Raw genomic sequence first — 16,536 nt, forward strand, 5'->3', positions numbered from 1 at the left:
GTAGACTCAAGTTAGAAGCTTATTGTTATAACTTGGTCTTTGATTGGTGGTATTTGGGTAGTGAAAGTGGTGGTTGTTCAATCTAATTGAACCGGTTTGTTACAAGTTCTTATGTTCTCTTTCTTTGTTCTTGCTTAATCCTTTCTAAACCTCAACTTGATAAAGCTGTAGAAAAGGGGAAGGTTATGTATTTGTTGTTGTTATTGGATGAAAATGATGAGAATCTTAATGAAGTGCACGAAATGGTGAAACCTTTAGTGAAGGAGTTTGGTGATGTTTTTCCTATTGATCTTCCATGTGGTTTACCCCCTAGTAGAGGAATTGAACACCAAATTGACTTGATTCCTGGCGCCCCTTTACCTAATAAACCAGCTTATAGATGTAATCCTGAGGAAGCTAAGGAGTTGCAAAAACAAGTTTGCGAGTTGTTAGCTAAAGGATTTGTGCAAGAAAGTCTTAGTCCATGTGCTGTGCCTGTCATTTTGGTTCCTAAGAAGGATGGTTCTATGAGGATGTGTGTGGATTGTCGTGCCATTAACAACATAACAGTGAAGTATAGGTATCCAATACCTAGACTTGATGATTTGCTTGATGAGTTACATGGTTCCACTATATTTTCGAAGATTGATTTAAGAAGTGGTTATCATCAGATTAGAATAACAAAGAGGGTGATGAATGGAAAACAGCTTTTAAAACTAAGAGTGGTTTGTATGAGTGGCGTGTGATGCCATTTGGTTTGACAAATGCTCCTAGTACTTTCATGAGACTTATGCACAGGTACTCAGCCCTTCATTGGTATCTTTGTTGTTGTTTATTTTGATGATATTCTTGTGTATAGTCAAAGTGAACAGGAACATCTTGCATCTCAAGAAGGTTTTCCTTAAACTAAGGGAAAAGAAGCTGTATGCAAAGATGGAGAAGTGTGAGTTCTTTACTTCAAGTGTGACATTTCTTGGATTCATAGTGTCATCTAATGGCATTTCTATGGATGAATCTAAGGTGGAAGCAATCAAGTCATGGCCAGTTCCTAAATCTATCACTGAGGTTCGAAGTTTCCATGGTTTAGCTTCTTTTTACAGGAGATTTATCAAGAACTTTAGCACCATATTGGCGCCATTGACTGAGTGTATCAAGAAAGGGTCCTTTATTTGGACTCCTGCAGCACAAGAAGCATTTGTCAATTGAAGAAATGCTTAGTAAGGCTCCTGTTCTAGCCTTACCTGATTTCAAGAAAGTGTTTGAAGTGGAGTGTGATGCAAGTGGCGTGGGCATTGGAGCTGTTTTCAACAAGGAGGGCGCCCATAGCCTATTTCAGTAGAAGCTAATCATCTAGACTCAACTACAGCACTTATGATAAGGAGTTCTATGCTATTGTTCGTGCCTTGACTCATTGGACTCATTATCTCAGACCAGCTCATTTGTGTTACATTCAGACCATACAGCTTTGAAGTACATAAATGGACAACATAAGCTCAGTCCAAGACATGCAAAATGGGTGGAATTCCTTCAGTCCTTTGATTTTGTTTCAAAATATAAAACTGGAGTTTCTAACATTGTTGCAGATGCTTTATCAAGGAGGCATTCTATGCTTTCTCTATGGAGGCTCGTGACTTGGCTTTATCATCTTAAAGATTGTATTATGATGATCCAGATTTCTCTTTATTTGTTAGAAGCATGCAAAGAAGGATCTCATGGAGCTTATTCATTGCAAGATGGCTTTCTTTTTCGAAACAACAAGCTGTGTATCCCTAAATGCTCATTAAGGGATTTGCTAATCAAGGAGGTTCATGGAGGAGGACTAGCAGGACACTTTGGCATTAACAAAACTGTTGATGTATTGCAGGAACACTTCTACTGGCCGAAACTTGCAGGAGATGTTCATGCTATTCTAGCTCGATGTTCTATATGTCAAAAGCTAAAAGTCCTTTCATCAAGGCTTTACACGCCTTACCTGTTCCAGTTCAACCATGGGAAGATGTGAGCATGGATTTCATTGTTGCTCTACCTAGAACTCAAAGGCAAAAGATGCAATCATGGTGGTGTAGATAGATTCTCTAAAATGGCTCATTTCATTCCTTGTAATAAAACTGATGATGCTATTCATGTTGCTGATTTGTTCTTTAAAGAAATAATTAGACTTCATGGAGTTCCTAAGTCTATTGTTTCTGATAAAGATGTAAAGTTTCTTAGCTATTTCTGGAAGAACTTGTGGAAGCTTTTAGGTACTAAGTTGTTGTTTAGTACTACTGCTCATCCTCAAACTGATGGCCAGACTGAAGTGACCAACAGGACATTAACTATGCTGCTAAGGACACTTGTGAACAAGTCTCAAAGGGATTGGGATCTAAAGCTAGCTCATGCTGAGTTTGCTTACAATAGATCACCAACTTATGCTACTAAACACTCACCATTTGAGGTAAATTATGGGATTAATCCTTTAAGTCCTATTGATTTACTTCCATTTCCTATTGAAGCACATAGTAGCAAAGAAGCTGAAGTGAAAGCAAAGGAGATGAAGCAACTTCATCAGCAAATTCGAACCAGAATAGAGAAGGTGAATGAAGCATACAAGGTTCGAGCAAAAAGCATAGGAAGGAAGTTCTTTACAAGCCAGGTGATCTAGTGTGGTTACATCTAAGGAAGGAGAGATTTCCTACAAGGAGGAAGAACAAGCTAATGCCACGAAGTGATGGTCCTTTCAAAGTGCTAGAGAAGATCAACAACAATGCATACAAGATAGATTGCCAGATGAAATGGGAAACATCTCAGCTACATTCAATGTTGGTGATTTAGCTCCATATCTTGCAGATGATTCTGAGTTACAAGAAGACCTTTTCGAACCTGAGGAGAATGATGCAGGAGCATCGCTTAAGCAACCAAGGTCTTCTTCTACATGATCATAGAGAGAACATGGGAAGGAGGTTCAATTTCTAAGCCTAACTAGCTCGGTTTGTTCTAAAACCTTACTTAAGCACCTTAATTAGGTTAATCATATGTTAATCTCTACTTAAGTAAGATTAACTAATACTAATGACACCTTAATCATCATTATGTATTGGTAATCAAGTTTAGTAAGTGATTAGTAGCCTAATTACATGCTTAAATTAAGTTAATCATGCTTTAAGAGCTAAGCTAGTTTAGCTCATGTAATCCGGTTCTTTAAGCAAGCTTTAGGAGTTGTTTTTGCTGCTTTTGGTTGCCACCTCCATCTGAATTGAAGCCTTAGGGAAGTGTACTAAGCCATGTGAAGTTCACATGGGCAAGAAGAGCCATATCCAATGAGCATAGAAGACTTCAAGGCAAGGTATGCTGCTGCCCAGCTCTCCACCGTCCAGCTTCCCTTCTCTTTGAAGCTTTTGGGCAACAATCATTACTATGCAAATGGCTCAAGTTTTTGAGGCGTTATAGTTTAATATGTTTACTTTAATATTCCATTGGTAGTTTTTCTGTTTTGTAACTTCCAATAGGGTGGCTAAGCTAGTTTGTAGGAAGTGTGCTGGAAGTTGTAATATTTGTTTCATGTATTTTATTAGCTTAGTTGGCTAAGCTAGGGTCCAAATCAGCTGAAATTTGGACACAATGTAAACAAATATGTTAGCTTTGTACTCTTTTTGGAATTAAGTCATTTGAATCAAAATTGAGAGAGTTACACTCAAAACATTAAGCTGTGTGCTTATTGCTTCTTCCGGTCAGTTTTGGCCATTATCAAATCTTTGCTTAGTCTTTCACTTAAACTTGATTTAGTGAATGAATCACAAAGTAGACTCAAGTTAGAAGCTTATTGTTATAACTTGTCTTTGATTGGTGGTATTTGGGTAGTGAAAGTGGTGGTTGTTCAATCTAATTGAACCGGTTTGTTACAAGTTCTTATGTTCTCTTTCTTTGTTCTTGCTTAATACTTTGAATGCTCTTGAATGCTTAATCAATATGTATCACAACAGATTTCGGTCTATGCATTATTGGGTCTTGTCTGGGTCTGAGTCCAATTATATCGACCTCATATCCGACCCATAAATTATTTATAATTTCTTTCTAAAAATTAAATATACTAAAATTGCAAAATACCACCTCTGTTCCTTAATAATCTACACACTTTGTTTTTCATTAGAACCAATGCAAAAGTGAAAAAGTAGGAGAGAGAGGAGAGGAATTATGAAAAGTGGGAAGTAAGAAGTACAAAAAGTAAATATAAAAATAGAGGAGAGAGAAAAGTGGGGTTTTTTAAGTGGGTTAAATTATTTGGTGAAGGACCGTATGAGGGACAAAAGTGGGGAATAATGATTAAACATTTTACCTTATATAAATAAAGTAACAGTGAAACCATTAAAAAGAAACGGTCCGGAAACGAAAGTGTGTAGATTAAAAAGGAATGGAGGTAGTACAATTTATATGCTTACAATAACAAGTCTTTATTCTCTGAAAACAAAGTTAATGATGAAATAGAGGAGAACTAGCAAATGCAATTTTTTTATATTATTGTTATATACTGAAGTATATGATACTTATTTGATATCTTTGATATTATGTATTTTTAATAATCTTGTGTACTAAAATTTTAAAATAAAATAAGTTTAAATAGTATTTCTTGAGTTATAATTTTATTACTTCATTATCAATAAGTAATAATAGTCGAGTTTAGCGCTAACATCATCTATATAAATATACAAACCTAGAAAAATTAGCCTAGGTGTCACTCATATAATCACTCTCGCCATATGGCAACAAAATGCTTCTCCCCAAACTTAGTCCTGCCATTTGTCAATCTTAAGACAGCCAATGCACATGTGTCATTCAAAAATGTAATTTTTGATTGTGCAATATAATTAAGCCATTGATGATATCATGTAATCTCCTGTATCAGGTAACAAATTAAGCAATCCATAAATCAGTTCCTAAAATTACGCATGGATTGAGTTTGTATAAAAGGAATAATATCTTCAACTTCCTTTTCAATTTGCCATAATTACGAATTGGATGATTATAGGTAACAGTGATTTACATAAATTAAAAAAGGCAAAATTATAGGATTTTCTAGAGTTATAAGTATATAAGGCATATATATCGTGGTGCGTTTTGTGAACCACCGGTCCACATAAAATGGTTTGTACTCCATTGTTTATAATGTATGTCTGCACTCCACTTATATTCATCATCTTATGTACATCTCCTACTCTCACTACATCATGGTATGAAAATATTCTTATTTATATATATATAAAACCCCATATATAATATATCATACCATATGTTACAATATATGATATGATATGACAAAAAAACTCATAATTGAACCCACCTAAACTACTTGCTGATGATCTTTGTGCCTTAATGATCTGCAATAGTAGCAGAATGAATCTGAATGACAATCTAAACAAAACATATTGCATTCACTTCGCGCCGCGTCTCAATGGATTCTACAAATGTGAAAGAATGTAGTGCCTAACAATGGCTCTAACCAAGGAAGGGCAGCCGTTACTGATGAATTAGAATATTGTTCTTATAATATATAATGTAATATAAATGCAAATGAAGATATAATAAATAGACGATAGGTTGTATCACATTAGAATTGCCAAATTTCCGAATAACTTTTTTTTATTATCCAAGGCTTTGTATTGGTAACTATATAATACATGAGATGGCATGCCATCGCCATTGCCTCTACGATCCATTGAAAATTTTAGACAAAAAAAAAAAAGTTCAGTTGTTATGGCATATAATGTGAAAATTTCTACTCTATTGATGAGATAAACATGATGTTATTTGTTGAATGTTACATGATAAGCTCAGATTTTTGCTTCAAGTTGTGAGTTGTGTTTAGTTGTTTCTGATTTCGAAATTTGTAGGAATTTTCATTGGCGGCTAATTAGTACGCTTTGGATGGATCAGTTAAAAGGTCAATGCTTCTTTGAAATGTGAGAGTTATCGTTGTTCAGGAGATCATAGTATACCATGCATTTGCTTGGAGTTCATGTGCTTTGGTCTAACAACATCATCTAAAATTTGGTACTACTCGGCTGAAATGTATAACTTATCATCTGTATGTATTGTTTTTATTAACCATCTATGAAATAAATGTAAATTTGCAATATTAATGTTAGATTTGCTTCCAGTATCGTTTCATGATGATTTGATGGAGAGGTTGAGAGTTTAGAAAAAAGTAAGAATTGTAGTTAGAATTTGTCAATTTGAGTACCAAGATAAAGTTTTTCAATTGTTATGTACGTTGTGTCTTTTTTGTTTACTTGATGAGGTTTTGATGTTTGTTTTGATCAAATTTTCCTATTTTAAGGTTTCTTAATATAATGATTGATTATTAATTATGGAAGGTTTAATATCAGAAAATAAAGATGTTCATTTTTTCTATGCTAGAAAATATGAGTTGTTGTCAATTTCTCATTCACTAAGAATTACTCCCTTCATTTGTTTTTAATTGCTACATTTTATATGGAAAAATTAAACTACCAACTTTGATCGATTATTTGAGTTTTTTTATAAGTAAATATATAGTCATCTATATGTTGGATTCGTCTCGATGTGTGGATTCATAATATTAAATTCTTATATTAACTCGTAGTTCTATAATAACACAAGTTAACTTAAAAATAAGACCTAATTTTTGAAACTAAGAAGAAAAAAAAAGTGTACCAATTAAAGTGCACGTAAAAGATAAATACTATTCACCAATATACTAATCAGACAAGTTAACTTAAAATGACACTTATAAACAAGAAAGACGAAAAATAAAAGTATGTATCAAGTAAATAGATACTACTAGCCAATATATTAAATTGACTTAAGTTTTTATAATTTCTAAAACCACAAAATAGGAAACTATTTTTTATTTACTTTAGAATAAGGTAGTTTGGATTAACATAGATTTAATTTCATAATTTTGATATTGTCAATCAAAATAATTTATTAAATCTATTTATGTATCTTTGACTACAACCATATGCTTATCTATCAATTGAGATAACTATATTTTTATGAAAATCTTTGAGATTTTGGACAGCCTAATTAAGGTTAATCTCTCTATTTTGGAGCTTCATGTGTATATATTTATCTGTACAACTACGTGACGTGGTATTGGTGTTTGTGCCTAATCTTTATACTCAAATTGATTAAATTCAAATATTATATACATACATACTAAAATCATATGTTACGCTAACAAACAAAGAAATAATAACAATTTTCATTTTCAGAAATCTTTATACTCAAATCAATTATATTCAATTAAAATTTTTATTGAGAAAAAAAGGTCCGTAGTAAAGATACTCTGAATTACCAAATGAAAATATAAGATTGAAAGATAGGCACCGGTTATGCTACTAAGTAATATCGACCAAACTTCTGGGTTGTATAATAGTATAAGGTTGTTGTTAAGCACCTTGAGAATCGCGACATTGAAGGTGCAGTCTTATCTGGAAGTAACATGGGTAATAAGATTTTTATTCTATGAATGACACTCACTCCATCGGGTGGAACAATATTTCCCATCAAGTTGCAAAAGAGACAATTCCCTTCAATTATGTGCTTTGCGATGACCATATATTTTTATTCTAGCGATTCAATGCATGCGAATCTCTCACTAAACAGATTAAGTTCGTATGACACTATTCAAGGACAAGATTGAAAGACATGTTTGTTCAGATTTTTTGTGTTGTAAACTTTTGCTACTTTAGGATGTACTCGCTCTGTTCCATAAAGTTCTTCTCACTTTACGTACGTTTAAGAGTGTTCCATAAAGTTATTTCCATTTATACTTTATTATAAAAATTCAATATTCTAAAAGTACATATCGAGACGAATCAAACAAGACCCAGATGAGTACTATACTTTCACTTAACCATAAATCATAAAGGATAGTCAAAGGAAAATTTGTGAATAGTGTCAAAAGTGAAAGTGTAATTATTAAAAAGGAACGAAGTAGTATCATCCTAATTAAAATCAATAAAGTACAAACATATAAGTTTTTTTTTGTGGACTATGGTAAGTTACCATCTGAAAACAACTTTGTATTGTTTGCTCATATGAGTCCTTTAATGGATATATCTAACAGTATGTCAATCAAATTTCATTATTAAATAATATGAGAGTTATTGACTTGGTTTTCGAAATCTTGATCTCAATTTCTTAAGGAATATATAGTTTAATGAAATATATGTAAATGAAATATATTGTCTATTTATTAGTTAATTCATACGTTATTTTTTTTAATGATGGAAACTAATTTTCTCTTTACTTTGATTAAATTATATTTAATACATAGGCTTAATCATATTATCGCTACTTTTTATGTGTTTAATATTTAGCTAAATATTTATGAACTTTTACACCATGGTTTCGGGGAAACTATCGTAAAATCTTAAATTTATTAAACTAAAAATATCAGCATACATCTTTTCCACCCACACATGAGAATAATAGTATACTATTGAGTGGAATTATAGTACTTAATATGTATATTTTTTACTTAAGAGAATCTTATTTTGCAAAGGGGATAATATATGTGGTGGTTTATGATCATGGCATGTGCCATTCGCATGACATCCATAGAATTTCAACAATTAGGAGGTACTTTATTATTCTAATAGTTTAACACCAAATCTAATTTATTAAAACCCAAGATAGAGAGCTTGAGCAAGACTGCAGAAAAGGGGAGCGAAAATGATTGCATGATTGAGTAGTGGTGCAAATAGTGATTTAGTATGAGCTTCTTAATGAATCAACAAACAGAGCAAAAGCTTTTCAATCAACTTTTTTTAGTCATATATATTCCACCATGACATTAGCTACATTAGACATACGGATCATAAGCCAGTTTTATAATATACTCTTAATACACGATATGATTATAAAAGGGAACTTTAAATCACGAGCTAATATTCAAACCATGACTTTTTGAGAAACATCCTAAATTCTTAAATTTGTAAAACAAAAACTTCCCGTGAATTTTACTGTGTTTTTGTTCCTTTTACATACCTTAAATTTAGATCGAAGAATTTGCTTTCTGTTGTTGGTCTTGGAATTTCATGAACGCAGAGCCAAAACGAGATTATATAACACGATTAAGATTTTTAATTTTTAAATGTTATAACAAATATCATGAAATATTATTTTACATAATATATTCTTTCAACTTTTAATGCATGAATTCTAATAATTATGAACTTAATAAATTTAGAATAAAAACGACTACTTAACCAACAAAACAATTCCAATTCATTATGCACGGGTGCAAATCCAATCTATATAAAACCTCCAGTGCATTTTTTCATTGAATTTTCGATCATATTTTTCATTATATACCATAAATAGTCCCACAAATCCATAAATATCGAATTAAAAATTACTACCTCTGTTTTTTTTAACGCTTTTCTTTTTTGACTGTTTTTATGTAATTGTTACACTTTCACTTTTTCCTTATATGGTAACCTATCACATCCACTTTTTACCCTTTTCAATATACTCCACCAAAATCTTCCCACCTTCCCTATTTTTCTCTCTCTCCTACAATTTTTTAGTGCTTCTTTTACATTTCTCAAAATTCTTTCTTGCTTTTTGCAAATTTCATTGGTTCTCCCAAAGAGTGAAGTGTAGCAATAAAAAAAGTGGAGGGAGTATATATAGATACTATCTCAATATATATAATCAAGATATATAAATCGTTAATCATGTACTTTCGGTAACTAATAATAAAAATTCAGGAATTGTATCACTCGCATTACAACTTATTTATATGAAATTACATCAATTAAATCCACATGAAAATATATAATTGTTTAACCATAGACGATTGAAATGCATTTTTTAAGAAAACAATAAAACTTGCCAAATAGGATCCTCCATTATTGATCCATATACATACTTTTTTTTGTAAAAAATATATGAATTGTGTGACTCATATTATCGATCAGTATAAAAAAATAGATGGATCAAAACAACACGCAAACAAATTATTAAAAGAAAAAAAAAACCAACATCCAAATATAGAATTGGGCGAAAATAAGCATGCCTATTTAATTTTTTTGACAATATGCTTATTTAATTGGTATTGAATTTTTATTTTTTAGGAAAAAAACTTAACAATTAAGATATTCCAATATCAACCCATATGTTTCAATGAATGGTCTGATGCAGTGCGGCAGTGGTGTAAGACAACAAGAGAAAAAGGGTTGAGCGAGACTGCCGAAAGGGGGAATGGAAGTGGTGTATGATTGAGCTAGTAATGCTGCGAATTTTTATTTTGTATGAGACAATGAATGAAGTGATAGGCAGAGCAAAAGCTTTTTCAGTGATTTTTTTTAAAAAAGAATTTGGTCACATGTTGCACAATAACATTAGATACATCAGTTTTTAACCTCACGGGTCATAAGTCAGTTTTAAAATATATTCTTAATACATGTAGACAATTATAAAAGTTTTAAATCACGGTCTAATATCCGAACCATGATTTTAGGAAAAAAAATTCTAAAATCTTAAATTTATAAAACAAAAACTTTTCATGCATTTTGGCGTGTTTTTTTGTTTCATTTACGTATTTATAAAAATATTTATCATGATTATAAGATTTAACCTTTAAAATGTTGTAACACAGGATTCTTATATATCATAAAATATAATTTTACATTTTATATTTTTTCAACTTTAAATGCATGGGTTCTAATAATTATGGATCTGATAAATTTGGAATAAAAAAAAGTAATTAATAAACAAAAAAATTCCTTTTTATTATGCACGGGTCCAAATTATATCTTCACAAAACCTCCCGTGCATTTTGCACGGGTCAAAAACTAGTTGTATGAAAAAAGACGTTTGGTGAAAAAAATATACTACCTATATATTACCATACATCCACCATGTGCTTTTTCCCATACTCCGACACGGTTATTTGAATATTAATATTCTCTAATTGTGTTTAGTAAAAATTATAAAAAAAAGTTGATATTTGGAATCCTTGCATTGATACGAATTTAACAAGATCCCACTTGACTATGTTTTTTCGAACATAATGATTAGAGATATATTGTCAAAGCTGGTTTAAGAATAGTGCCCAAATGAGAAATGGTGCATGTATTGTGAAATTGAGGTAGTATATATTAAAAGATATTGAAAAATATATGTTAAGGATTAATTTCAAACCCATTTTGGACATGAGATCCGCTAGACCCTGGGGGTCTGGCTAAGGGTCCGAATTTTTTATACCCAGTGGGTCTGAAACGGGTTTGGGTCTTGTTGGACCCATCCTATACCCGACCCATTGTCATCCCTATAGCGCGCGCAATTGTTAATACTATTGCAACGCCAATTAGTCTGAGCTAATGTAACAATAACAATAAGTAAGATATTCCTAAAATTATATTTATTGATAATAAATAGAATTTGTTGATCCTATGTTTTGAAGATGACTTATAACAAATACAAACTTAGTTGGACTAATATTCTACAAGTGTTACTTACAAGTGTTGTTTTTAATAAAAATAGGTTTATCGAACCATGAAGAATTGGACTCTACAAGACTTGATGGAACTATTGGAGTGAAGTTCTCAATATCATTAATTAGGGTATCCTATGAACTTCTGTAAGTTATCAATAATAGCTTTGAACAAGGAGTTGTTCCTAAGTTTAAGAACAAGGTAATTTCTAACTTTGGGAACAACAATTATATAACAAATGTGATTTGGCACTATGCACGAAGGAACGTGTTAGGATTAAAATAAGGATTTCAGATGTAGTTTTATCTTTTTCATATTTCTTCCTATCTTTATTTCACCTGACCGCCAATTTTTATTTCTACTGCCTTTTTTTTTTACCTTAAACTGTGTGCCACTTCGCCTTCCTTCATCCCCCTTGGTTCCATCTTCCTCAATTGACATCCTTCTTGATTCTTCATCTCCAAATTTTGTTCTCTTTCATCACCTATAAATTTCTCATCGGCCCTTCAATGGTAATAACCAGTGCAAACACCAACCCTCAAAATAATCTATCGATTCGTTCCTCTTCTCAAATCCTAAATGCAACAATGGAAATTTCACCTCCTCAATCTCCAAAACCCATCCAAAGAGTTCCTCCACTCTTTCCTCCAAAAGTAATTGAAAGCTAAGCAAGAAAAGGAGCTACAAATTAAGAGGAAACCTAGTTTGGTAAACTAAGAGGACATGCAAGCTTAGTCGGCTCCCAAGAAAAGAACAACTAGAACAGATAAACACTAGTGGAAAAAACGCAAGGGTTGCAGTCAAAACATCCCTAATGGCTACTTTTTGGCCAGCAGCCCTTCGGCAAAAATGGAGGGCTGTAATTTTAGCTCAAAACCGCAACCCTTCTATATTGGAAGGGTTGCGGTCTAGCCCCAAAACCGCATCTCTTTTTTCGTAATTCTTTTTTCTAAAAAAAATTGTCAACCCCTGCCAGCAGCCCAACACCCCCTAACCCTGCCAAGCCAGCCACCCCAGCCCAGCACCCCTCTTCCAGCCCTTGAACCCCCTGCTGGCAACAGCACCCCCTGCCAGCACCCCAACCCTGCACCCACCGTGGTAGCCCCTAGCCCAACACCACCCTTCCGAAAAAAAAAAAACGAAATGCAATATATATATATATATATCACAAGTTTTTCAACGTAATTAACTTAAAATATTAATCATGTATAAAGTGTACATAGAATTGATAAAATATCAACATATCAATTAGCTAAAAACTATATAAGAAAGGAAAATACCAAGTAGATCTAGCTAATTATATCGCAAAATCCTTCCAAAATGTATCATAAGCAATTCTCACAAAGGTAGGTTGCCAACTTATCCCGAATTTCATGTAATTCCTCCATGGTGAAGGCCTTCAAACTTGGTGTATTATTCATATAAACCTTGCAAAACAACCAAGGAATAAGAAACATCATATAAGAATTCAATCATTTACCGTAGTTAATAGTTTCTAAAAATTACATATACCTTCTCGAAATTCAACCAACAACAAACACAAGCCTAAAAATCTACACACTATTATACCTTATATTGTCATGTTCAAAAAGATTTTGGAGTTAAATGACTCAAAATCTAATAATTGAACGCGAAAAGGCGAAAATAGGCCGAACATGACCTTTCGTTCCCGAAGTTCAACCAACAACAAATGCAAGCCTAAAAATATACACAGGAGTTATATTATACCTTATATTGTCATATTCAAAAAATTTTTGGAGTTAAATCACACAAAATCTAATAATTGGACGCGAAAAGGCTAAAATAGGCCTAAAATGACCTTTTCGTTCCCGAAATTCGACCAACAACAAATGCAAGCCTAAAAATCTACGCGCTAGTTATATTATACCTTATATTGTCATATTCAAAAAGAATTTGGAGTTAAATGAATCAAAATCTAATAATTGGACGAGAAAAGGCGAAAATAAGCCTAAAATCATCTTTTCGTTTTCGAAATTCAACCAACAACAAATGCAAGGCTAAAAATCTACCCACTAGTTATATTACCTCATATTCATATGAAATTAATCAAAGTACCATGGTTTAGGGTAATGTGGTCATTTTTTGCGAATATGTGCTACTTTTGTTTCTAAACCAATTACTCCCTCCGTCCCAAATTAGTTGCTACATTTTGATCGTAGGCACTATTCACGTCATAACTTTGACTATCTTTTACTCCATATACATAAGAAAAAACATAGTCATGTAGGATCTTGTTTGATTCTTCCCAATTTGTATTTTCCAAATATATAATTTTTTCATATATGTAACTCAAGATATTGGTGTTTGAAGTTGCATCTCGTAAACTGTGCAAAAGCAAATGTAGCAACTTATTTGGGACAGAGGGAGTATCTATCGATCTAATCTAACCTAACATATACTAACATACCTTTTGAAGATCATCGATGTTAGTGCAATGGTTGACGATATCAAACATGTACCTCAGCACGTAATAACCACATGCAACTCCATTATCTTGTTGTGGACACTAAAATTCACCAAAACATGCATCCAATGACATTCATGTTAGATCTGTATAAGTATGTGGCGAAAAATGTTTCTATATAAGGACAAGCAAATTAGTCACGTTACCTTGACTGATATCCAAACAAGAGATTTTGGTACTCCAAGTCTTCGTCCACTATTATGCTTCATCACACTACATCAATACATTATTATAAGATGTATATATATATATATATATATATATATATATGTATATATATATATGTATCTATATATATATATAATATAATATTAATAAGTGCGTATATATTTAGTTTTGAGTAGGCTACCTATTTAACAATAATTTGATTAGTAAGGATCGTGGTGGTTGTCGATGCAAAGAATCAAAGTGGTAGACTTGGTTACTTGACAAACATATCGCAATCAGTGTCCAATGGAAGCTACAACGACAAAGAAATATAGTTATTAATCATAAAACAATTAATGAGTGAACTTAATTATCAAATAATAGAAGTAAAGCGGGTTTAATAAGCATACTTTTCAATATACGGGACAAGGATGATCTGATGAACTCCTAAACGAGATGATGCCTTGAAACTCATATCGATGTACTCTTTCATTTCGACTTTGTTTTTTAAGCAATTGTCATCTCGTATTATGTTTGGACATAACCAACCAAACATTATTGACTCACTTGATGTTCTAAGCAATTTATTGTATAATAACCTGAGAAATCATATTGATTAAAAGTAAACTTACTTATTATGGAAGTTGAATTGAAAACTAATTAAACTTATGTATATGTATATTTCTATACTTATTACGTATTACCTCATGAAAGTTTGTATCATGGAAACATTCAACTCTACCCCTATAAGAATTCTTTAATATCGACCTTAGAAATGAATGTTGGTGACTCCTTAAGGTAGTGGAATTGTTGCGTCAAGCAAATGAATATGTTGTTGTGATCAGATTATTGCTTAATTAGTTTCGTGATGTTGAACCGAAGTCATTGATGGTGTAATAGCCTATGTTATATGTAACCCCAGCACTCCCCCACCGCCATCCCACACCCCCGCATACCCCCCACCCTAATATTACTCTCCCCAGCCATCCCCCCAACCCCTGCCTAGCCTTCATAACCCTCCACAACCCCTCCCAACCCTCCCCCAGTCTAATATCACTTTCCCCAACCATCCCTCACTCCCTGCCAGCCTCCCACGTCCTCTGCCCAGCCTCCCCCACCCTGCCAGCCCTCCCCCCACTGCACACACACCTCCCCCACCCCTGCCATCCCTACCCCACCCCCTGCCCAACCTCCCCAACCCTCCCCACCCTGCCAACCCCCCCAAACCTATCCACCCTCCCCCACCTTAAATTCAAAGCTAAAATGGTAAAATTTAACATACTAAATTAATTAAATAACAAAAAGTCCCAAAATTCTCCACCAACCCACTAAAAACAACTCAAAACAACACAAACCCAAATTTACATCATAAAACACTAAAAAGAGCACAAGAATTAATTCAAGAAAGGAAAATTAAATTACCCAACAAGGTCGTGGCAGTGGTGCGTGAGATAATGGCGGGTGGTGGTGATGTGTCAATGTCGTGGCAGTGATGGCACTACGTGGTGATGGTAGCTCTGCCCTAAATTAAACCCACTAAAAATCAATGCAGTGGAGGAGAGAAGAGTAGAAGCAATTTAGTGGAGGAGAGAAGAGAAGAAAAGAAGCTATGGTGGTGCTCAAGGCGGAGAAGTGGTGGTGCCTGAGTTAGGGTTTTGCATAATGGTGTGGTGGTGCCTGAGAATAAGCAATTTCACTCATGAAAATTTGTCTAAGGGTTCCTTTTTTTTCCCACTAGTGCAAGGTTCTCAAATCAAGAAATTTGCTTCGACTCAATCCAAGTTAATTTTGAGTATGTGTTATCGATTTTGCTTGGCGTCGAAAGGAAAACTTTGTTAAGCTTGTTTAAGTATTCGAGAAACATAATTGGGTATCCTAGGCGTGTTTTTATTTCGCCTATGCGGTGTGAGCGCGTACTAGATTTGACTACCCCACTGTAAAGGTTTTTGTATTGAAAAAGTGTTGAAGTCGCCAATAATTCTTTAAAGGAAGAATCATAAACCTAATTGGATATTGGAAAATTTTAGGGACAAATTAGGGACTTAACTAATGTAGATTTCCCCGCCATGACTCCATAGATGGTCAAAGTGAACCAAAGATTGAGTTTAGGGGTGAGGGTACAACATAGTCAGGAACTATGTTGCCCATTGCTGGCCTATACTAAATATCAATTCATTACTGAATTTATGCCAAAGAATAATCAAATAACGTTTTAATACACCCTAAAAAAGGTTAGTCTAAGTTGGTTCAGGAAACACATAAAAAGACTATTTTTTAGTGATATGTTATTTAGGCAATCAATATTATAGGGAACCTAACAGGTTGTCCAAATTAATATGACTAATGTTAGAATAGTTCTTTAGGTCTTTGATTAACTAAAATAACATGTGGGTGATAAAAACAATAAGCAGGACAATCATATAATAAGCATATAATGATCATGCAAGCATAACATAATATATA

This window comes from Beta vulgaris, chromosome 2, assembly GCF_026745355.1.
Source record: "Beta vulgaris subsp. vulgaris cultivar EL10 chromosome 2, EL10.2, whole genome shotgun sequence".
NCBI lineage: Eukaryota > Viridiplantae > Streptophyta > Magnoliopsida > Caryophyllales > Amaranthaceae > Beta > Beta vulgaris.